This window comes from Pinus tabuliformis, chromosome 6, assembly GCF_031772625.1.
Source record: "Pinus tabuliformis cultivar Carrire ecotype Pingquan chromosome 6, CPIR1, whole genome shotgun sequence".
In the NCBI taxonomy this organism is placed as follows: domain Eukaryota; kingdom Viridiplantae; phylum Streptophyta; class Pinopsida; order Pinales; family Pinaceae; genus Pinus; species Pinus tabuliformis.
Genome location: NC_142292.1, coordinates 209,247,105 through 209,271,542, shown reverse-complemented (window position 1 = coordinate 209,271,542; position 24,438 = coordinate 209,247,105).

The following is a 24,438-nucleotide window of genomic DNA, read 5'->3' as shown; positions in this document are numbered from 1 at the left end:
TGATGTGATTCAAGCATCGGTGGAATCAAAACGAAGAGACCTAGGAATTGGAATTAGTTTTGGAAAATTTTTAGAATTTTAATTTTTGAGCATTTTTTGATCCCCTAAATCACTCCTCCCCATTGGAAGATTTTGGACCACCAAAAGTTTGTTTTGTAAGTGAGGGTACACCTCCCTCACTTTCCCAATCTCTATACACCTTTCTTTACTTGGATTGGTACCTTTTAGCCCCACAAGAAGATACTGTGCATTACCCTTGCATGAAGTCCTTATTCTCCTGTTAAGAATAGTGTCTTCCTGTAACTCATTTAATTATTCAAGAGAAAAATATTCTATAGATGGAATGTAAACATTATCTTCTTGATCAATGATCATAGGATGCTCATACAATCTCAAGTTTTCCACATTTACAACAAAATAAATTTGCATGTAAGGTGGCAAATCTAATTGGAAAGCGTTATTACCAGTTTTCTCCAAGATTTTGAAAGGACCATATTGGATTAGTTTGATATTTTTACCTTCACCTTGCAATATTCCCTTCCTGATGTATAACCAAACTTGATCTCCCGCTTGGAAATCATGATCAAACTAATGCTTATAATGTCTTTCCTTGTACTTGGCTTGGATTTTCTCCAGCTGTTCTTGTACGCTTTGATGCACTAATTGACTTTTTTGAATGAAATGCTTGGCTTTGTCCATATCACAATCTCCATCTACTAAAATATCATTTAAAAAGATAAAATCCAATGGAGTCTTTGACAAATACCCCAAACAAGCTTCAAATGGAGATACTTGTGTAGATGAATGCTTGGCATGGTTGTAGGCATGTTATATGTAATGCAAATGCTCATCCCAAAGTTTAGGATGATTACCACAATATCCTTAAAGGAGTGCACTATTGTTTTGTTCTCTACTTCTGTCTAGTCGTCAGTTTGTGGATGAAATGTTGTGCTCTAATTTAACTTTGTGTCCATGAGTTCCCATAAAACTAACCAGAATTTCCTAATAAATCAATAATCTAGATTAGAAATAATAGAAGTAGGTAACCCAAAATGAACCGATACATTTTAGAATAACATCTATGCATTTTTTTTAGTTGTGACCTGTTTCTTGCAAGGCATCAACACACGCACTTTGTTGAAACGATCCACTACAACATACAAATAATCATGTCTTTTTCTAGACATAGGTAGCCCCCCTACAAAATCCATAGAAACACTTTCCCAAGGACGAGAAGGGATGGGAAGTGGAGTATACAAACATAATTTCCTATTACCTAGATTACTAGTAATGCACATAGAACATCCTTTTACATATCTTGATATATTTTCATTCATACGAGGAAAATAACAATATTTTTGTAGTTGAGAAACTGTTTTGCGTACACTAAAGTGACCAACAGTAAGAGAATTACGGGATTCCCTTATGAAATTAACTCTTTCATCCTATGGCATACACAACTTGACAAGATGATACAACAAATTTTTATGAACATGATAATCCAACTCTTCAACATGATTTCCTTGACTCAAATTTGCATAAACATATTTAAAATATTCATCCTGAGCATACTCTTCAATATAACTTTCATGCATGATTGAATTATGCTTAATAATGACAGATGCCAATAGGCCTTGATAACGTATCTACAACTTTGTTGAAATTACTTTTCTTAAACCTGATAACCAAATGAAATTTCTACAGAAACTCCATCTATCTGAAATGTCTAGCTTGTTGTAGCTTGGTTTGCGACCGTAGATATTGCAAAGGTTGATTGTCACTATGAATAATCATTTCTTTACCCATTAAATAATTCTTCCATTTCTTCACACTTTGTAGCAAAGCATAAAAATATTTATCATAAGTTGGATAGTTAATTACTAAATTGGAAAAGGTCTCAAAATGGTAACATATCAGCTTACCATGTTGCATCAAGATTTCTCCCATAACATATTTTCTTTCCTCTGTTTGAATTTAAAATGGCTATTTGAGATCTAGATGTGCTAAAATTGGTGTTGTACTATTTTTTTCTTTCAAAGTGTCGAATTCTTTCTACTGATTGCCTCCCCACTGAAATACCTACTTCACACTTTTCAAAGCATGTAATGGTGCTGCAATAGATGAGAAGTTAGCGATAAATTTTCTCTAATATTGGGTTGCTCCCAAAAAACTCCTAACTTCTGTTACATTATTGGGTTTATGCGAATTCACAATGACTTCAACTTTGGAGGGATCAATTCTCAATTTTCCACCTTCTACAATATAACCTAAGTAAAACAATGAGGTTTTCCCAAATTCACATTTAAACAACTTCAAATATATTTTTCCCTTTTTCAAGACATCTAAAACTTGATTTACATGTCTAACATACTCTTCATGAGTCTTACTAAAAATAAGCATATCATCTAAGTATACTATGACAGAATAATCAAGGAATGCTTGCAATATATCATTCATAACTCTCATGAATGTAGCAGGTGCATTACAAAGCCCAAATTAAATAACTAGCCATTCAACAATCCTTGTTTTGTCTTAAAAACAAATTTCCAAATAATATCTTCAACAATCCTTATCTGATGATAACCGCTTCCCAAATCTAACTTAGTTAAATAAACAAAGTCCTTTACTTGATCTAGCAAAATATATATATATATATATATATATATATATATATATATATATATATATATTTTTTTTTTTTTTTTTCTACATAATACTAATTCTATTAATAAAAATAGTAAAATACGGTGAGGCTCCGACCTCTATGGTGTTGGAATAGAGTTATATCATGTTTGGACATTTAGAACTAAAATAGGACTGCCTACCGAGGGGAAACCGGTCTGAGTAAACTGATGATAAGTGTTGACTATGCAAGGATTACAAATCAAAAACCAAAAGAGACATTTGTGGAATATTCCAAAACAGACAACATAATTTGAAAAAACATTAAAAAAGCCCCTGAGAGTAGGAGCGGGGAATTGAAACCTGGCTGCATGGACCCACTAGGTGTCGTTTGGTGGAGGAGGCTCTTCCACGATGAGACATCTGTACTCATCCCAATCATCCTCAACTGCTTGCGTGTCATCAGAGATGCCTCCGATTACTTGCATGCCACCAGGAATGCCCCCAACTGCCTGTGTGCCATCAGGGATGTCCTTACCATTCTGAGTGCTGTCATGAGCGTCTTTGCATTTGCGATAACCAGAGCTGTTGTCCGAGTGCTTCTATTCGCTGGTGGCCTGCTTCTCCTAGGCCGTCTTTTGCTTGCTGATATTCACCTTCTCTTGAACTGTGTCCTGAGTTTGTGCCTCTTGTGGGTGGATCTCTTCACTGAATGCCACTGTGACAGTGGTGATGATGTCAGGGCAGTTCATGGTGCTATGGAAGCAGAATTGGGTCACGAGATGTGACTGATGAGGGGACTCAAGGGGGTTGGTTATTTGGGTTGCAGCATTTACTCTCCAAGCGCCAAAGGATTGGGCTCGACCTCTTCCACTGCGGGTGGTAGGATATCTGCCAGAGGATTGGCCTATGGACGGAGTGGAGGAAGGGGTGGACGACGGGGTCATCGGCTCAGGAGGTGGTGGCGAGGGAGGGCGACTGTTTCTGCGTCGGCTGCTGCCACACCTGTTGCGCATCTGGTGGCGAAGACGTGGCATGGTCCTGCGGTTAGGTTGAAGCTGACTGGTGAGGGCCAAGATGACAAAAGTGCTTGTAGTGAGCGTAGAGTTTGCACGGGAGTTTACAGAGCTATTCAGGCGAGAGACAGTGACATTCTGGGAAGAATTCAAAGCACAGTGAACATTTTGAGAAATATGGATGCCATCCCCCAAATCGATGCAACTCAGGAGCCAGCAGCGCCTCCCTGTTGTCGTGCGAGAGCTCGTCTCAGCAGCATCAAGGGGGTAGGAGCAATTCAAAGGGGAAGGGGTGAAGGTATGCAGGCTTGCCGAAACCATGGTCTTAGCCTTGCGGAGAGTGTCTCGACCTATGCACTAGAGTAATGGCGCCTGAAAATTGACGGTGTCTCGCCATAAATTACCACAGTTGGGAACGCGGGTGGCCATATGGCTTAGTCGCCTGCCATCCCCCTGTCCAATCCTCATTAATTTCCTCTTAAACATCCGCATCCGGAGTGTTCTAGAAAAATATTAATGTGAGGAAGAGGATAACAATTATTTATTATGATCTTGTTCAAAGCTTGAAAATCCACACACATGCGCGATGTACCATATTTCTTTGGAACCAAAACAATAGGATACCCAAAAGGAGATGTACTAGGTCTAATGACCCCTTTTTCAAGCAACTCTTGTATTTGTCTTTTGATCTTTGCATTCTGTAGGACTGACATTCTATACATGCCAATATTCAGAAGTGGTGCATCCTACTACAATTGAATCTCATGTTAGATTCATCTTTTTGGAGGTAACCCTTTAGGTTTCTGAAACATCTTATCATAAGTATTAACAACTTCAACCAATTCGTGCTTGATTTTATAATCACATCTGGAGAAAGCTTCAGATTCGACAGTATCTTTATCTTTTATCATCAACAACACAAAATTCTTACTAGCATTCACAAGCCTTTTCATTTGTCCTGCACCAAAAAGAGATAAGTCCATCTTCTTGCAATATTCTCTAACAATATACTCAACTCATTCTTTAAAAACATGATACTTGTTCTCATGACAATCCCACAAATGTCAAGTGGTACAACATCAAGCTCAACCTCATCTATAAAATTAGTAGTGATGGAAAATTTTAGTTTACATTTTCTTGTCACTTGCAATTTGGCATCATCGCATATCAAACCCAAAGGGTAAGGTTTTGCATGAGGTATAGTCTCTAAATCAAGTTTCTTGATAATTGCTTTAGAAATAAGATTGACTGGAGATCCATTATCAAATAGTATATCAACCTTTGTATGTTTTGTAATGACCTTGATATGAAAAAACTCACTTCATTATTTATCATTTTGAGATTTAACAAACTTGCTAGAAGAACTAGTACTTGCATTAAAAACTATACCTTTCATTCCCATGGTTTTGAGTTTAGTTTCATTACTTGAATCGGATCTTAGATCTTGTTGAGTTGTAGCAGCAGAATTTTGAATCCCCTTGTTATTGAACTTCTTTAATCTCAATTCTAGATGTAATTTCCAACAATGGTCTTCATCATGGCCATATTTTAAACATTGTTTGCAAGTAATTTTTTCTCCCTCTTTACTAATCGTGGCACTCTTCTTTTCTTTGCCTTTAAATTTCCCCTTTCATTTGTCTCCAAATTTAAAGGACTTCTTGTTGGAATCTTAAGGAACATTATTGCCTATGGATTCTAAACTATTAGCATGAACACATATTTCATCTAGATTGGTCAGATTAGACATAAGTATAGTATGTCTCAAATAACTATGTAGTCCACCTATATATTTAAGGAGAGTATCTTGTGAGGTCAAATCAACACCTAAGATTAATTCTCTTTTTCTAAATTCTTGAGTGTAACTTTGGACACTCTAAACATTATCTTGTCTAAAAAATTTCAAATCCATTATTGCTTTTTTCATGTAAGCTAATGGATACAATTTCTTATTTAATGCAACTATAAAATTATTTCAAGAAGAGATAATTTTACCACTTTTCTTAAAATCTTCTTTATTTTTGGCTTCCCACCAGATAAGAGTTGCACCTCCCAAACGAAGAGACGAAAGTTGGATCTTTGTGACATCATCATCAATCTTTTGGATCCTATAATAAACTTCAATTTGACAAACCCAATTATCCAACTTTTCATCATTTACTTCTCCATCATACATTGGCAATTCAAACTTGACATCAAGCTTAAGCAAAGGAGACTTAGTATGTCCTCTTGGAGATGTTGGAGGAGTTGGCCTATGTGAAGAAGGAGGTGAAGGATGTGAGGATGGAGGTGAAGGAGGAGAAGAAGGAGTCTTGCTACCATCACCACCATTACCTTTTGGTTGATTAGAAATTTCTCCTTGCAACCCTGTTGTTATTTCATTATACAACACTTTCACCATTTCACTCATATCAAAGAATGCTTTTCTGAAAGCTCTTTCATCCTTGAAATCAATTCTAGTCCTTGTCCTTCTTCATGAGCCATGACTTGTGGAGTATGTGGTCTTCTTGAGCCAATTTGAGGGTTAGGTTCTTCAAGTGATCCTTCTCCTCTTCTCAATCTAGACCTTGTAAGCATTCAAACACTTTGCAAATTCTATCAAACCTTCACAAAAACCATGCTCTAATACCAAACTGATCCAAAAATGAAAGTGAAGGTTTCATTAAAAAAAAATTTAAGCTAGTTTATGTCTTTTAGGAAATGGATCATGGTTGCAAAAGTACACAAACTTAAGTTCATTTGTAGAAATTTAACAGTTAAAAGAGGACAAACATGCAGTATAAAACACATGAAAATTGATAACGGAGTTCTACCAACTTGGGCTACGTTTCCAGGTCCAACTTCTAGTTGTGACCACTTTATTATATGCTCAAATACTCAATAAATCAACATACAAGATTCAATTTGAAAAAATAAAACTTCAATTTTGTCCAGAATGCTTAAAAACCCCATCTAGGCTCTTCTGAGCCCAAAAATGCTTAAAATTGAGCAAAACGCCCTGCTTTAACCAAATTGGTCTGCAACTGCAACACCTTAGCTCTTAGCTCTACAAACTTGGCAAAACATTGGTCTATGGCCTATTGGTGGGCAAGCTCAATGTTTGGCCATGTTACATATCAATCGATCCATTGGTAGTGAGAACTACCCCTTGGCATCGCCTCTGGTCACACCTTGCACCATACAATTGTAGTAACTGTCGCTCATAGCACTCTAACCAAACTATCTGTTGCCAATCTCGTGGTATGCTATATAACCAAGTGCCAAAACAGTTGGGCTAGCCCATCGGTCTGGTGTTTATTACCAACTATCAAGCCCTATGAGAATAAATAAAATTGGGTTGCAGTATTAAATAAGAAACATATGTGGTGCGATGATAGGGCATTGTTTTTTTAAGATGGTGGTCATGAGTTCGAACCTTGTGGAGGTCAATTCAGCTGAAATAAATTTTGGTGCGAAAAATTGAGGCCACTTAGCATCCTTTCATAGGGCCATGTGGTGACCTCTGATTGGACCCTGTAGTGGCCTATGATTGGTCCACTTAACCGACCATACGCCCAGTCACTTATGATGTCAACTGACACATGGATTCATATAATTTTCTCACCGTCTGATCCGTAAACCTAGTCATCCCTGCGAAGTTAGTGTACAGATTGCCACATCTCCAACCATACCCTAAACTATCAACCTGCAACTTTGACTTTTTACCTATTTGTAAAAAAACTTAGAAATTTTTCATATGGTCTCAAATTGATGTGATTCAAGCATCATTGGATTCAGAATGATGAGCTCTATGACTTGGCGTTGCTTTTGGAAAAATTTGAGCACCTTGATTTTTTAGCATTCCTGATCCCTTAGATCAGTACATGATGAAATGAAATTATCTAAAGCAAAGAAAAATATAGCCCTAAGGAAAATTAACAGAAAAATTATTTTACTAGGGAAAAATAACCATTAGAAAATATTTTTCGATTAGTAGCCATAAGATATTATTTTTCATTTTAAAATGTTGAATTGCAATAAAATGACTAGATTAAGGATTTATCTAATGAGCATCCAAATTTAATCCAAACATATTATAGCACACTAAAAATTTCGGGAGTTAAATAAGAGTTGAGGTAGATATGAAGGTATAAACAACCACATAATATGTGATGTTGGTTGACGTAGCTAGAGGAAATAAAGAGACACTACTTACTCGGGAATGATGCGGAGAAATGATGATTGAGAGAATAATAGTAGAATTTATTGAAAGTATACATCAATGAAGTCAAAACTAAAATTATCATACCTTAATACAATATGTAACAACTCTTGAAAGGACTATAAACCTATTATTACAAGGAGAATATGTAAAAATAAATATAAGAGGAAATTCTTCCAAGGAAAGAAGGGAAGTCTCTAAGTTTGATCTCCAATGTTGTCATATATATTTGATAAACTTATCTAAGGATTTGAAGAAAAAGAGTGAACATACGATTCTATAAGGATGATAGCTCATTTTAGATCATGTAACCATTAAACAACTTGGAAGGAAGAGAGGAAAATCAAAGAGTATTGGATAGATACATAAGGAAAGTGAATGGGAGTTTCACATATGAATATAATAAATAACCAAGATGTAACCTATCTTAAAACGTAATATAAGATTTTGGAATAACTCGGTGCACTAGAGACATCTATTGAATGAACAACCTTATGGAAAATGTTTGTGGAAGCACAACAACATATCGATATAAGATCGTGATAAGGATTAGTAGAAGGTCCAAACAAGGATGATGTTTACCAAGAATAAAATATTTGCAATCAACCATGAAGCTTAATTACCATGATGTAGGTCATTGGAGGTAATAAAACTATGAGTGCTATAGGATGAGAACGAAGAAGCCAAGTAAGATATTATGAAAATTTTAAGGAAAAAATAAGAAGCAAAAACAACTTTTCATAAAGGTAGTATACTCCTATTCATTCAAGGTTCAATGAGACAAAGATAGCCTTCAGTCATCCACCTAGGAGGATGCATATGATATTCATTGTTACTTTCCTCATATTTTTTATTTTTTTGGTGAACTAGATAATATTGCCTAACTTATATTATATAGATACCTATCATATATGAAAATCATTTAAAAAAAATTAAAAAATTAAAACAGTTGAATCATGTCTTATTATTTAAATTTTATTGATACACTATGGTACTATGTATGATATTATGGTTTCAATTATTTGTTATGTCAACATAAGAATGTTGAAGTATAATGTTATTATGATGTTTCATGATGTGATGGTGCGTAGAAATTGGACATAGTTCTCATGAGAGGTTAATGATGTCATGCATATGTGCTACTTAATTATTTATTTTGTTATGATAATGATGTTGAATTTTCATGATGGATATGGTATGACATATAGGCATATGGATTATTTTTTATGATGTTATGATTATAACTAATGAATGGACTGCATGTTGAGATGTGGTGATTGATAGAAATTCCACCAATGGGCAGAGAGGGTTGATTTATTTGATGATATCATGGGAGCCCATACCTACGAGGGAGAATATGAAACTCCATATGGGTTGGGGAAAAACTCAACCAACACTACATATGCCAGAGGCTCTTTTGCCTCGTATATATCTTGATGAATATCTCTTGAAGCGCTATGGGACCATCTTGGGGCAATAGAGTGCCTGATATTGGATTGGGATGTCGAAGTCTAGAAGTGTGTGTAGGAATTTGATCTCTGGGGTTGTGCGCCTTAGTGAGTGTGGCATGAGTTGGGCCAGCCTTGCACGATTCATAGAGTCATTAAGTATTGGGACCAGATACCTGCCTTGGGGAAGAAGAGGTCTGAGACTTCGGGTTATGGTAGAGACCAATGAGGCTTTATGATTGGTTCCAAAAGTTGGAAAAACATACTTGAGATTCCTTGGGATTTCCACGATGTTGTCTAACTTTCAATCCCTATTGGTATGCTAGTTCAGCAGAGGGTGCAAGGAAAACATGAAGTAATAAATAAATAAAAACAATAATAAATAAGTAAATGATTAAACTTAACGTCAAGATAAAGTTCCTTAAAGAGGGGGAATATATAATACCTCATAATACTAATAATAATAATAATAATAAATAAATAAATAAAATAATATTAATATATAAAACAATAAATAATAAAGAAAATATAATAATAATAATAAAATAATAACTAAAGAAGAAAACATAATAACGGTAAATAAATAAAATAACAAATAATAAACTCAAGTTCTAAATAAATAAATATATAAATAAACTATAAAAATAGTAAGAATAAGTAAAGTTACCAAAAATTAAAAAGGAATAAAATAAGAAAGAGTTAAATTAAGAAAAAGGTTGAGTTAAGTAAAACATAATCTAAAGAAATAAAAGTTGGCATGTTAGACACATGGATGGTGTGCATCTGGATCTGTTTCCAATCTCATTCCATCTTTGGAACAATTTGTTCTATTTAATGGTTGAAAAGGAAGATGGGAAGCATTCATTCTTTTCGAAGGAGAGCGTTGTGAAATAAAGGATTCCCTGGAAGTAATAGTTGATTGAGGCCTCAGCAGTGTCTAGTTGTAGAAAGATTTTATACAGTTTTTCCTATGGTTGGGTGGAGATTCATCCCTAAAAAATTGTTTTGGTCATAAGACTAAAATAGTGTCATGGATTCATAATTAGCAGTAAGACATATCTTCGGTCTACGCATAAGTATTCATTTCTCATCGTTTTTAAAAAATTATATGCTAAATTAGTGATTTTTTGTGTCAAGTATTAATAGAATTGTTTGATGTAATTAGTTTGTATATTTAAACTCTGGGTCATTACAACTTGTACAAGTATTAGAATGTTGTAGAATGTAAAATTATGCCAGTTTTACTTGAAATGTTCCCGAGAGTGTTGTTTGATCACTTGACCTACTTGGGCATGTTGTATTTGTCCTGTATATTGCTTCAAAGTTAAGGAAATCATGGAAAACTTCAAAAAATTAAAATGATAACAATGCTCATGATTGATTTTCTACTCAATAAGATTTCTTATTATGAAGGAAACTAAGTGGTGGATGGAAAATTAGTTGTTGTGGAAATGGTGAAGCAAGGGATAGATAGTCAAAACATTATGTGCCTCAAGCTTTGTAATGAGGGGAAGATTTTTTACTAAAATAACATATGATGTTTCCTCTTTTTGAGACTGAAAAGCTTCCTTGACTTCCTTGAGCCTGCCCCCTTTTTATTCACACTAAAAATGCAAACTTGATGATAGAACCACGAACCAAAAATATGCTTTCCAACCTGACATGTGGCACTCTAATCCTTACTATGTGAAAAATTGTGCTAAAATCATGTTGTGGCGAAATTACAACACACCCATTTTAACTTATTATTCTATAATAATAATGGGGATCCTTTTCATAAATTTTGGCTAAATCGCCTTTTAATATTTTCTTTTGGTTAAGTGTCCAACAACTTTGTGATATTTTCATTTTCTTTGGATTTACATTATGATTGCTTCATTGCGTTTGATTCTTCACTAGCTTTCCATTAGTTCTCATTTCATCCCATTTGGATTCATGGTTTGTAAGTGGCACTTCTCCAAAGTTCGGTGATTTTTACTGCCCGAGCTAAAAAAATGTACAAAATGTATATTATTTTAATCTCTGTAAATAAATTACTTTAAAATGTAAATATTATTGATTTTTATTGATTTTATTTTATTTTATTGACCGCCCTACAGAACCACCGTAGCCAAAATTGTATAACAGTTAAAATTATGTGTTTTCGGACCTCAAAAGTTAATTCAAATTTGAAATTATAAAAACTTCCGAAATTCCAAAATCACAAGTGGTTGTGGTTTCTATAAGGTCAAGACTTTTATTTTACAAAATGGTTGTAGATTTTTATAAAATCAAAACTAATTACAAGTGGTTGTAGTTTATATGAGAAAGGAGATACCACCACCTCCACCTCCACCTCCACCTCCACTCACCCCCACAACACATCCACACCACACCTTGGGCACTTCCCATTTCAGAAGCATCTCATTTTATAACTCCTATTTTAAATAACCTTCCATCACAAATCCTCCTCTTGAAATGACAACCTCTAAAACCCTTATCTCTCCTTCCTCCTCGGCACCTTGGACCCACCTCAACCTCTAAAACCCTTATCTCTCCTTCCTCCTCGGCACCTTGGACCCACCTCATTTCAGGCTCCCTCACTTCGTAACTTATTTTAAACAAATCCTTTGAAATCCAACCCCAATACTTATACCTCTGATAGAATATACCTCTAAGACCTCACTTCTCCCTCATCCCATTAGAACTCTTAACTTTTCGAGCCTTCTCATTTCATGGGCTTCCATTTCGTAACTTAAATTTAAATCATCCTCTGAAATATTACTCTACCGAAATCCTTCACTCCATACCTTATGCGTCCCATTGAACATGTAGTCCTCCTCCTCACATCAATTTTGGGAATCTTAAAGAAGAGCTCCCAAAAGCCACTATTGAACTTTTTAATAATATTTTTATTAATTAGTTTATTTAATATTTTTTCAATTAATTTAAATATTAATTAGTTTATTTAATGTATTTTAATTTTGTAATTTAATTAATTTATAATCTAAATTCATTTATAATTAATTTGTACATATTTAATTAATATAATAATTTTAATTATTTAATTAATTATTAATTATTAATTGTACAATTAATCAAGATTAGAATTTTTAACTTAAAATGGTCAATTTTGACCCAAGCATGCATTTTTTCCAAAATTTTGGTAATTTTGACACTTTATCTTTGGAGAGGCATATCTCAAGATTTACTTTACCAAATAAAGCTCATCGTAGCTCATTGGAAAGCTAAGACTTAGGAGAGTCATCTGGGAGTGATGCATTTAGTAGATTCAATCATTTAATAACTCAAAAATTCAGCATAAGACAAAGTGATGAATTTGCAACAACAATTGGTTTTTCCAAATTTGATTTTGGCAAATTTCATTGGCTTGGGAGTATTTTTGTCACTAATTCATCCTCCAACATTGTTCAAAGGATAATCAAATCCATTAGAAGAAATCGTTGCATGGAATTTCTTTGGATTTTATTTATTTAATTTAGCAATGCCAAGAGAGATGTTGGCATTATGATACAAGTGTTGTCCTTGATGGAAACTCACTCACAAGTCAGTTCAGATTTGATAAAAGGAAACTCACATTGTAACAGGTCAATTCAGAGGTAATAGGACATTGGTATAGAATAACAAGAAATTAGAACAATGGTCTACTGATCAAAAAACAAGAAGTTAAAGGAAAAGGATGTTGTAAGCTGTATACGCAAGTTCACTTTGACAAAGAAGCGTATACATGTGGGTTAACAGAACAAAAAGAGTGTATACGTATGCACACACTTTCACAAGAGGAAAAGCATGTATAGGTTGGAAAATAAAGGAAATTCAAGTTTAAATAATATCAAAGGTCAGTACCACGGTATTAGCCCACAATATTGAGCAGAGTAACAACTGTTTGATCCCGTCCAAGAATACCACAAGCTCTAAGTGTTGTTTTGGTCCGAGGTATTGAGAAAGGTCAAAAACTATATAAGGGGGAGAAGATTAAAGTGCGAAGTGTGCAAGTGAAAGGGTTTCTCAGGAATACTTCTATCTGAAGTATATTTTATGTTGCAGGGGCTATGATTATGATATGATCTGAAATATTTTGTGCACCTTGGATACAATGTTGGATCAGGATCATGAGACCTGAAATGACTTATCATTGTATGATCTGATATTGGTTGGGCTAGATCTGATTTCTTACACATGTTTTATTCTTTAAATGTCATGATCTGGGTATGTATGAAGTCTGGAATAGCAACAAACTGGTAAATTAATATTTGCAAATCTATACACTAGTTCGCCCTGGTAAAGGCGCGTATACACGCAGGTTCGATTCTTCCAAGTAGCGTATGCAAAACAAAAGCCTGTTTTTTAGAAATGACTGATATATGTGATTGATCTTGCTGTTTTACTGTTGTTTGTCAATGAATTCTTCTTAGATATGAAAGTAAAACTAAATGCATAACGAGATTGAGTCTGATTGATTGATTGATTAAGTGAGAAGGGTGATCTTTGTTGTTAACTGTTTAGATCTCTGTAATTCTAAATAGATGTTCATAATATAACTGGTTGGTATAGATTTCATTCAAAAGTTTTATGTTTCAGAAGTTTTGGAGGTATACACAGGTTTGGGTAAAGGAAGTAGCGTATAAACGCAGGTTGGGTTCATTAAAGTAGCGTATGCATTCTGATGTTTGATTCTCGAGGTTGCAGCTAATTCTGAATGATGATGCATGTTTATGGGTTCAACACAGTGTTTTGGTGACAATGATCTGATTGTTCAGATTGACTAGTTGTTAGTTGATGCAGTTATTATTATAGAGTTTGAGCTTCAAAGTTTCTGATGGGTCCAATGTGAAAATTTGATGAAATGAGGCCTTCATATTGTGTTGTTATGTACCAAGAGCATCCAGTCTGAAAATTTATGAAACATGGTCCCTGGAGCAAGAGAGAACATCATAGCCTTCTGTAGGTTGACACCTACGTACTAGTAAACATATCGGCTAGTACAAGAGCTAAGGGGTTGTAGCTCCCTTCCAGTAGAAGTTGGAAAACGAGAGAAGGTTGCAACCTTCTACAGGTAGGTTCCTACATATTGGTATGAGTCTGCACCGGCACAAGATTGTAAACCAATTTTATTTATATTAATAAGACAGAGATGACAACAACAGGTGGTTTTTCTTCCACATTGGGTTTCCACCTTAAATCTTGGTGTTCATGTGTTTTGCTTATGTGTGATGGTTTATTATGTTATTACTACACATAGTTACTATATAATAAGATATTGATGCACTGATTAAATATCAACACATGATAAATTAACTAAATCATAATTTCTCTAGGTATACGCTGGTTTATTTAATCACAGTAGTGTGCACACGCAAGTTCACTTCATTGAAGTAGTGTATATAAATTTGATTGGGAAATAAAATATTATTGAATTGTAAATACTGATTCACCCTCCCTCTTAATATTATTGCCAACAATTGGTATCAGAGTAGGTCCTTCAGAAGAAGCTTTATCACTTGAAGGGAGATCTTTCAAGATGAATAATCACGAAGGCATGGGATCTATCAGACCACTAATATTCAATGGGAACAACTTGGTATATTGGAAAATAAGAACCAGAGCCTATATTCAGTCACTTGGAGCCAATGTTTGGAAAATTGTGGAAGGAGGATGCCAATTTATAGCAGCAATACCTATAGATACAACAGGTAAGAAGTTATATGAAACGAATGCCAAAGCAATCAATACTTTATTGGGAAGTCTGTTAGAATCAAAATTCGTCAAAGTCATGCAGCTCAAGACAGCCAAAGAGATATGGGACAAAATAATTTAGAGCTACAAAGGAGACTCCCAGGTAAAACGTGCTAAGTTCCAAACTCTTAGAATTCGGTATGAAAATTTTAAGATGCATAGTGATGAAAGTATTGCTAGTTACCTTTTGTGTGTATATGAGATTGTTAATTGTATGAAGAATCTGGGTGAAGAGATAAAGGAGGATAATTTAGTAGGGAAAATTTTGAGATCCTTGTCTTCTAAATTTGGGTCAAAAGTATCTTCCATAGAAGAAAAGCAGGATCTTCAATCTATTACTGTGGTTCAACTTCATGGAATTCTAACTGCCTTTGAAATGAGGAAAGGAGGTCCATCAGATATTATGAGAGAAGCCACTTTCAAAGCTTCAACTAAAGGAAAATAAAGAGAAGAGCACAATGAATTAGGATATATTTCAGAAGAAGAAGATGAGATAAAGTTTGTCATGAAGCTTCAACGGGGCTCCGAAAGATTCAGAGGTAAGCTACCCTTCAAATGCTTTGCTTTCGGTAGAGTTGGTCATTATGCTACAAAATGTCCTCATAAAGGTAATCATAAAAAAGGAAAGGAATCTGCAAAAGGCTATAGAAAACAAGTTGTTAATAAAATAAGTTACTATACTCATTAAGATAGTGATGGATTATCTAATAGTGATGAAGATGAAACTGAACAAGATTATAAATACACAGGATTATGAAAATGATGATTTTTTGGATGCCTTAGAAGAAGAAGACTTTCTTGAAGAAAACACTAAACTCAAAATTTGTCTGGAAGAAAAGAATACGATCATAGACAAGTTGACACGTTAACTCACTGAAAGATAAAAGCACAATGAAAAACTAGAATGTGAAGTTGTGGCTCTAAGAAAAGAACTTGATAAGACAAAATCTCTTAATATTAGATTTGCTAAAGGATCAAAAAATTTAAATTAAATCATCAAGGTTCAACGTTCTCCTCTTATAAAGACAGGTCTTGGATATACTGAAGAATCATCCCAATCACAAAAGCCATCATCCTCCACCAGAAGCTATCTTGATGCAGCAAAGACTAGTGAACAGTATGTCAATCGTTAGCAAAAGCCTAAAAGTACTCATAAGGTAAATCATGCTCAATTTACTCCAAGGATGAACATCAATAGAAGCATCAACCAAAAGGTAAACAATACCAAAATATTCTATGATCATAGAAACTTCTTTAATGGACAATGTTTTTCATGCCATAACTTTGGGCATAAGGCTGCTCAATGTGTTGCTTACAAAACTATCATGACTAGAGAAGCACGAAATCAAAGGAGCATAACAAGAATCAAGAAAAGTTCTTATAATAACTTTTCTCCTCTTGAAGATGAAATTGAATGTTCATTTTGTAATAACTTTGGTCATGAAATTTCGGTAAAAACTTCCATAGGATAAAACATCATCAAATTCCAGGGTATGGAGAAAGAAGGAATTTCAATAAAAAAGATGTGGCATAGCTCTGTTTGCAGAAGGACAAGAAAATCAGTGGTACATTGACAGTGGATGCTCTAAACACATGACAGGTGATAAAGAGAAACTTCATTCATATAATTCTTTAGAAAAAGAAAAGAATGTCTCCTTTGGAAATGACACACCAGTTGTCATTAAAGGTAAAGGTTCTGTTTATTTAAAACGAAAGGTTAAAGCTGGAAATGTCATGTATGTTGATGGTTTAAAACATAACTTGTTGAGTGTTAGTCAAATGTGTGATCAAGGAAATGAAGTTGCGTTTCGATCAAACAGATGTGTGGTTCGTGAGCTTGATACAGGAAAGACCGTAATCAAAGGTATAAGAACTCCAAACATTCTATACATCCTGAAAGGAGGACACAAACAATGCTATTTGAGCAAAATAGATGAAAACTGGTTATGGCACAGAAGATTGGGGCATCTAAGCTTTTCTCAAATAAGAAAATCATGCAGGCTCAAGATGACTCGTGATCTTCTAGATATCAACATCCCAGAAAATACCATATGAAAACCATGTCAAGTCGGTAAGAAAACCAGAGCTCATTTCAGTGAAAAAGAAGGATCAGCAAGTAAGCCTCTTGAACTCATCCATACTGATTTGTGTGGACCAACAAGGAAAAAGTCACCTCGTGGAGAAGAATATTTTATTTTATTCATTGATGATTTCTCTAGAATGTGTTGGATAGGTCTACTAAAGCATAAAGATGAAGCATTTGAAAAGTTTAAAGCCTTCAAATATTTAGTTGAAAATGAATCAGGTCGAAAAATCAAATGTCTGAGATCCGATCGAGGGGGAGAATTCATCTCAAATGAATTTTTTTTATTTTTGTGAACAACATGGAATAAAAACGCAGTTTTCTGTTGCCAGAACTCCTCAACAAAATGGTGTAGTGGAAAGAATGAACAGAACAATTCAACAAATGGCTCGAGCTATGCTTAATGAATCTAGAAGTCTTGCCACCTTCTAGAGTGAAGCTGCATTTGCTATCGTGATTATTCTCAACAAAGCTAATGTTTGGGTAAATAGTGATAAAACTCCATATGAAATTTGGTATGGTAAGCCTCCTATTGAAAAACATTTTAGAGTTTTTAGAAGAAAATGTTTCATCAAAAAGACTAATGAAAAACTTGGTAAGTTTGAACCTAGAGCAAACAAAGGAATTCTTCTTGGTTATTCATCCAGAAGTAAAGGATACAAATGTTATAACAAGAAACTTCGAAAAATTGTTGAATGCATTGATGTAGTAATTGATGAAGCATGCAAAAATCTAGAATAGACAAAGGATTATGACAATGAGGAAGATGGTGAATGCCTTCTTGTATCAAATCAAAATTATATAGAGGAAGAAATGAATGAAACATCAGAAGAAGATACAACTGACAGGGAAAAGGCTCCATCCAGGTATGTTCAAAAGAATCATCTAGAATATCAAATTCTAGGAAAAAAAGGGTTTGGAGTACAGACATGAAGAACTCTTGCATGAACTTCCAGTTATCTAGCATTATTATCCTCCATAGAACCACAAAATGTTAATGAAGCTAGCAAAGATGAATGTTGGGTTAAGGCAATGAATGAAGAACTTGACCAAATTGAAAAGAATGATACTTGGAACTAGTTCCTATACCTCTTGATAAAAATGTTATAGGAACAAAATGGATATTCAAGAATAAACTGAATGAAAATGGAGAGGTTATTAGAAAAAAAGCAAGACTTTTATGTAAATTGTATGCTCAACAAGAAGGTATAGACATTGAAGAAACATTTGCGCTTGTTGCCAGACCTGAAGCCATAAGAATGTTTCTTGCTCTTTTAAGTTTTGGGAAATTCGAAGTGTATCAAATGGATGTAAAATTTGCATTTCTTAATGGAGATTTAGAAGAAGAAGTTTATATTGAACAACCAGAAGGATTCATTCTAGGAAATGATGCAAAGATTGTATGGATGCTCAAAAAGGCTCTTTATGAACTGAAACAAGCTTCAAGGGCTTGGTATTATTGCCTTGACAAATATCTACAACAACAATGGTTCATAAAAGGATTTGCAGACAACAACTTATAAACCAAAATTGAGAATGATAAACTACTGATTATTGTTGTTTATGTTGACGATATCATCTTTGGTAGCAATGAAGAATCTATGAGTCAGAACTTTGTTTCGTTTATGCAACAAAAATTTGAAATGTCCTTACTTGGCGAACTAACCTATTTTCTTGGTCTACAAGTACAACAAACAAAAGATGGTATTTTTCTTTCACAAGCCAAATATCTCAAGCATATTCTGAAGAAATACGGAATGGAAGATTCTAAACCAGTATGTACTCCAATGGTAACAGAATGTAGTCTCAGCTCTAATGATGAATCACCTACAATGAATCAACCAGCATACAAATCTATGATTGGAAGTCTACTTTATTTGACAGGTGCTCGACCTGATATCATGCATGCAGTAGGAGTTGTTGAAAGATTCCAAGCAAATCCAAAGGAACCACATCTTCAAGCTGTAAAAAGAATATTCAAATATCTTCAAGGAACTCGAGACTTTGGTCTATGGTATTCGAAAAATACAGATCTTACTCTTCATGCATATATAGATGCAGATTGGGTAGGAAATGTCGATGATCCCAAAAGTACTAGTGGAGGTGCATTCTATATGGGATCACGGTTAGTATCTTGGTTCAGCAAAAAACAAAGTTCGATTGCCTTATCTACAATAGAAGTGGAATATGTGGTTGCTGCATCTTGTTGCACACAACTACTTTGGATGATGCAAACATTGCAAGATATTCAAATCACATGTTCTCCACCCATCTCCATTTATGTGATAATACAAGTGCCATCAACATTTCAAAAAATCCTGTCATGCACTCCAAGACCAAGCGCATACCCATTAAGTAACATTTTCTACGAGAACAAGTGCTTGAACAAAAATTTAAATTGTAGCATGTTCTCTCCAAAGAACACGTTGCTGATATATTTACCAAAGTGCTTCCCAGATAAACATTTGAATATCTTAGATGAAAGCTGGGAGTAGTTTCTGCATCATCTTGTTGTTAAATCTAGTTTTCAAAAGAAGGTTCCTATATGCGGGTTTCATGAAGGATAGATGCATATATACGCGAGTTTCTATGGCTGAAGGAGTGTATATGTTTTTTTGATAGAAAAATAGTAGCATAGGTTCAGGGGGAGCATTAACCTTCACAAACATTCTACATTGTTGGCATTATGGTTGTTCATTTTAGCTATGGTTTCAGATATTCATTGTTGCATAGGTCATGTAAAGATCTAGGGTGTAATATGTCACCTTCTGTCACAATCTATTTTTCAAATGAGTCCTATTGGACATATAATGTAATTTGTATCCCCACTATGCATGGGAAGGATGATGTAATAATTGCTATATTTCATCCATGTATAAACAATTGGTATATCCCCACTTGGTTGGGTGGATGAGTCAAATTTGGTGTATCTCCACTTGGTTGGGTGATTGATGTATGTATGAGTCATTGGTGATAGGAAGGTCATACTCACATAGTTGAGTTATAGAGTCATGTTATTCTTTTGAAAAATATCTCTGTAGACTTTGCATGTACTTAGGGGGAGCATGGACAACATAGTATATCTCAAAGGGAGAATATCTTGGTCTGCCCTTTTCCCTTGATGTCAAAGGGGGAGAGTATTTTTCTGTTGCTTGATATCCCTAATAGGTTCAATAGCTTGAAGAAACCAACACCCATATGAACAACGTAAACTTTGAAACGGGAACTGATATTATTACTCGTTTCATAGAGATAACAAAAAATTGACCCGATTTTGAAAAGGGGCAATGCAGAACACACATATTTTTTTTTAGAGCATAGTTTTTAGCACTTTAAATAACCGATACGATTACCCGTTTCATAGGGGTAGTAAAAACGTGACTCAATTTTGAAAAGTGGTGATGCAGAATACACTTCTTTTTTTTTGGAGCATATTTTTGACACTTTAAATTTTCTTATGTATCAAATATAAATATTTGTTTTTAAATGTTAGTGATTTTCATGCTGATTTTGAAACATGTTGACGCAACGTATTGATGCAGCATACATTTTTTTTAGAGGACTTATTTTTCACACTTTAAAATTTATTATGTCCAATTTTTTTTGAAATTATGATTACTTAACGAATTTTCAAGTTGTTTTATTTTTCTTTTTTTAAAATGTTGATTGATTAAAAAAACAAATATATAAATATATATAAAAAAATGTTAAAAAAAATTACTCATAAACCATAAAAGAATTTGGAAAAAGAAACAAAAATCTAAAAAAAATATAAAATTAAGCAAAAATAGAAAAATAAAAAATAAAAACATTGACAAAAACTAGAAAAAAAAATGAAAAACAAACTAGATTAAAAAAAATAGAAAATTAACAAAATAAAAAATAAAAAAATAGTAAAATTAATATTAAAAACATTTAAAAGACTTAAAAAAAAAACAAAAAACAAAAAACCCATAAAATATGAAAATTTTAAAAATATATATGTCTTTTCAAATTAAAAAAAAAAGGAAGAAGAAGAAGAAAGAAGAGTATATAAAGAAATATGTAATATATATATATATATATATATATATATATATATATAGAAAGCAAGCTTACATTTTTTATTTAAAAACAAAAAAATTAAAAATTAAAAAATTTTGATTTTTTTTTAACCAAAAAGAAAAAAAAATTACCTTTGGTCGCCCATGGTGGCATGAACCTGCAGACCCTCCGCCCAGGGTCGTGCCACCATGAGCGACTGGAGGTAAAAAAGAAAAAAATTAAATAAAAAAAATGTTTAAAAAAATTTTAATTTTTTTTTAGATAAAGAAAAAATGTTCAAAAAAAAAAAATTAAAATTTTTTAATAATTTGTTTTAAATAAAAAAAAAATTGTTTAAAAAAAATAATATTTTTCTATATTTTTTCAAGCAAGCACCCCGAGCATGGTATGAGAGGATGGACAGCTACTTGATGAAGCTGGGATTCACTAGGAGTGAAGCTGATCCTAACCTTTACTTTAAAGTTGGAGATGACAAACCTCTCATACTAGTGTTGTATGTGGATGACCTCCTTCTAACAGGTACATACCCTCTCATTCACAAATGTAAGAGGGATTTGGCTTCTGAATTTGAAATGAAGAACCAAGGACTTGAAGTGTGGCAGAAGCCAAGGGAAAATTTCCCTTGGCTTATGCCATACTTCAAGTCCTTGGATTTTCATTTCAAATTCAGAAGCCAAATCCCTCTTACATTTGTGAATGAGAGGGTATGTACCTATTATAAGGAGGTCATCCACATACAGCACTAGTATGAGAGGTTTGTCATCTTCAACCTTAAAGTAAAGGTTAGGATCGGCTTCACTCCTAGTGAATCCCAGCTTCATCAAGTAGCTGTCGATCCTCTCATACCATGCTCGGGGTGCTTGCTTGAAAAATATAGAAAAATAATTTTTTTTTAAAACAACTTTTTTTTTATTTTTTTATTTAAAAAAAAATTGTTTAAAAACCGCAAGCCCTCAGAGCTCCCAGAGCTCAACATGCAGGACCGTTGTACAAAGGTTTCTTGACGACTCCAAGTCGCTTGGGAAAATCATAGATTAGATCTTTCCTCAGGGCTTTGACAAGGTGTAATGGCCTGTACATCATCTTAATGCGATGGAGCCTCCTTTCTCATTGACTTACCATATCCCAGATGATGTCTATCTGCGGGAGCAATCGACAAATACGAGATTCCTCAATAATCGAATCCCACCTCTGGTTGTTACAGAGAATCACAGTGGTATGTGTTCAAACAACTCACTGAAGAGCTTCCCCAACTAGGCAGCTTCATACGAGATCATACTCGTAGATATGTATCTGGTCTCGGTGGTGCTTATGGCAACCGACTTCTGCTTCCTTCTCATCCATTATATCGAAGCAGAATCCAAAGAGAAACAGCACTAAAAGTGCTCCAGTGATCCTCCACACTACTTGCCTAATCAGCATTCGAATAATTATGCAGTTTCATATTTGTGGCAGTGTATCTCAATCCATGAGAGATTGTGTCCTGAAGACATCTCAGAAGATTCTTGGCACCAATCTAGTGAGGCTCAACCAAATATGATCTCACAATGCTAACTGCAAAACATATGTTCGGACGAAGGTTCACCAAGAACATCAACACGAATGAGTTTTTGAAACTCAGAGGCATTTCCCAAATCTGGTCCGACAACACTACCATATAACTTCTGAAAGTTAAGATCCTCGAGGTAGTCACAGGCTTGCAGTGCATTTTTTTTTTCCATTTTTTTTAAATATGTTTTTTTTACTATTTATTTGTTTATAATTTTTAAGGGTTTTTTTTTTTTTTCTTATCTTTTACAAGTTAATTTTGTTTTTTTTTCACATTTTTATAATTGATTTTTTTTTGTCTTTTTATATATTTGATTTTGATTTTGATTTATTTATTTTATGTTTTGTTTTTAGTATATATTTTAATTTATGTTTTGTTATTTTTTTCAACCTTTTTTTTGTTTTGTGTTTTTTCATTGTTTTCATTTTCTAATTTTTAGTTTTATTGTATGTTTTCATTATTTTTTTGAAATTTTAATGTTTTTCGGGGTCATGATAAAATATTTTACGCCATTATTTCGAAATGTTGAAATTTTACGCTTGAAAAAAAAGTGTTATCCCAACGTCAACACTTTTCGTTTTGAGGGTGTTTTTTGCGCAAAATTTACCATTGAAAAAAAAATGTTATTCGAACATCAACACTTTTCATTTTGAGGGTGTTTTTTGGACAATTTTTGCACAAAAAATTGGTTTTCACTGCCATTTTTAAAACATATTGAAAATTTACCCTAGAAAAAAAAAGTGTTCTTCCAGAATCAAGTGTTTTCGTTTTTAGCACTGCTTTTAATGTTTTTACGGGGTTTTTTTGGCTAGACTTCCCATTTTGAGTTTATAGTTCCCGTTTCAAAGTTTACATTGTTTATGGTTGACATCAAGTCCAAAGGGGGAAATTGTTAGCATTATGATACAAGTGTTGTCCTTGATGGAAACTCATTGACAGGTCAATTCATATTTGATAAAAGGCAACTCACATTATAGCAGGCCAATTCAGAGGTAACAGGACATTGGTACAGAAGAACGGGAAATTGGAACAAGGATATATTGATCAGAATCAAGAAGTTGAAGGAAAATGATGTTGTAAGTTGTATACGCAGGTTCACTTTGACAAAGAAGTGTATACACGCAGGTTAATAGAACAAAAAGAGTGTATATGTATGCACGCACTTTCACAAGAGGAAAAGCGTGTATAGGTTGGAAAATCAAGGAAATTCAAGTTTAAAGAATACCAAGGGTCAATACCATGGTATTAGCCCACAATATTGAGCAGAGTAACGACTATTTGATCCCGTCCAAGAATACCACAGGCTCTAAGTGTTGTTTTGGTCTGAGGTATTGAGAAAGGCCAAAAACTATATAAGGAGGAGAAGATCAAAGGGCCAAGTGTGCAAGTGAAAGGGTTTTCTAGGAATACTTCTATCTGAAGTATATTTTATGTTATAGGGGCTACGATTATGATATGATCTGAAATATTTTGTGCACCTTGGATACAATGCTGGATTATGATCATGAGACCTGAAATGACTTATCATTGTATAATCTGATTTTGGTTGGGCTAGATCTTCTTCTTTTTTTCTCTGCAAATACTAACTTCTATTAACTGAAAGGCAAAATATTTTTACATATTATCGAGGCATGGAAGCACTCGATAGAACATAACTGCCCCATTACAGAGATATGCTAGGGAAACCAGTTACAAAGTGTAAGAAACCAGATATCAGACATAGAGAGAGACATGTGCTGCCG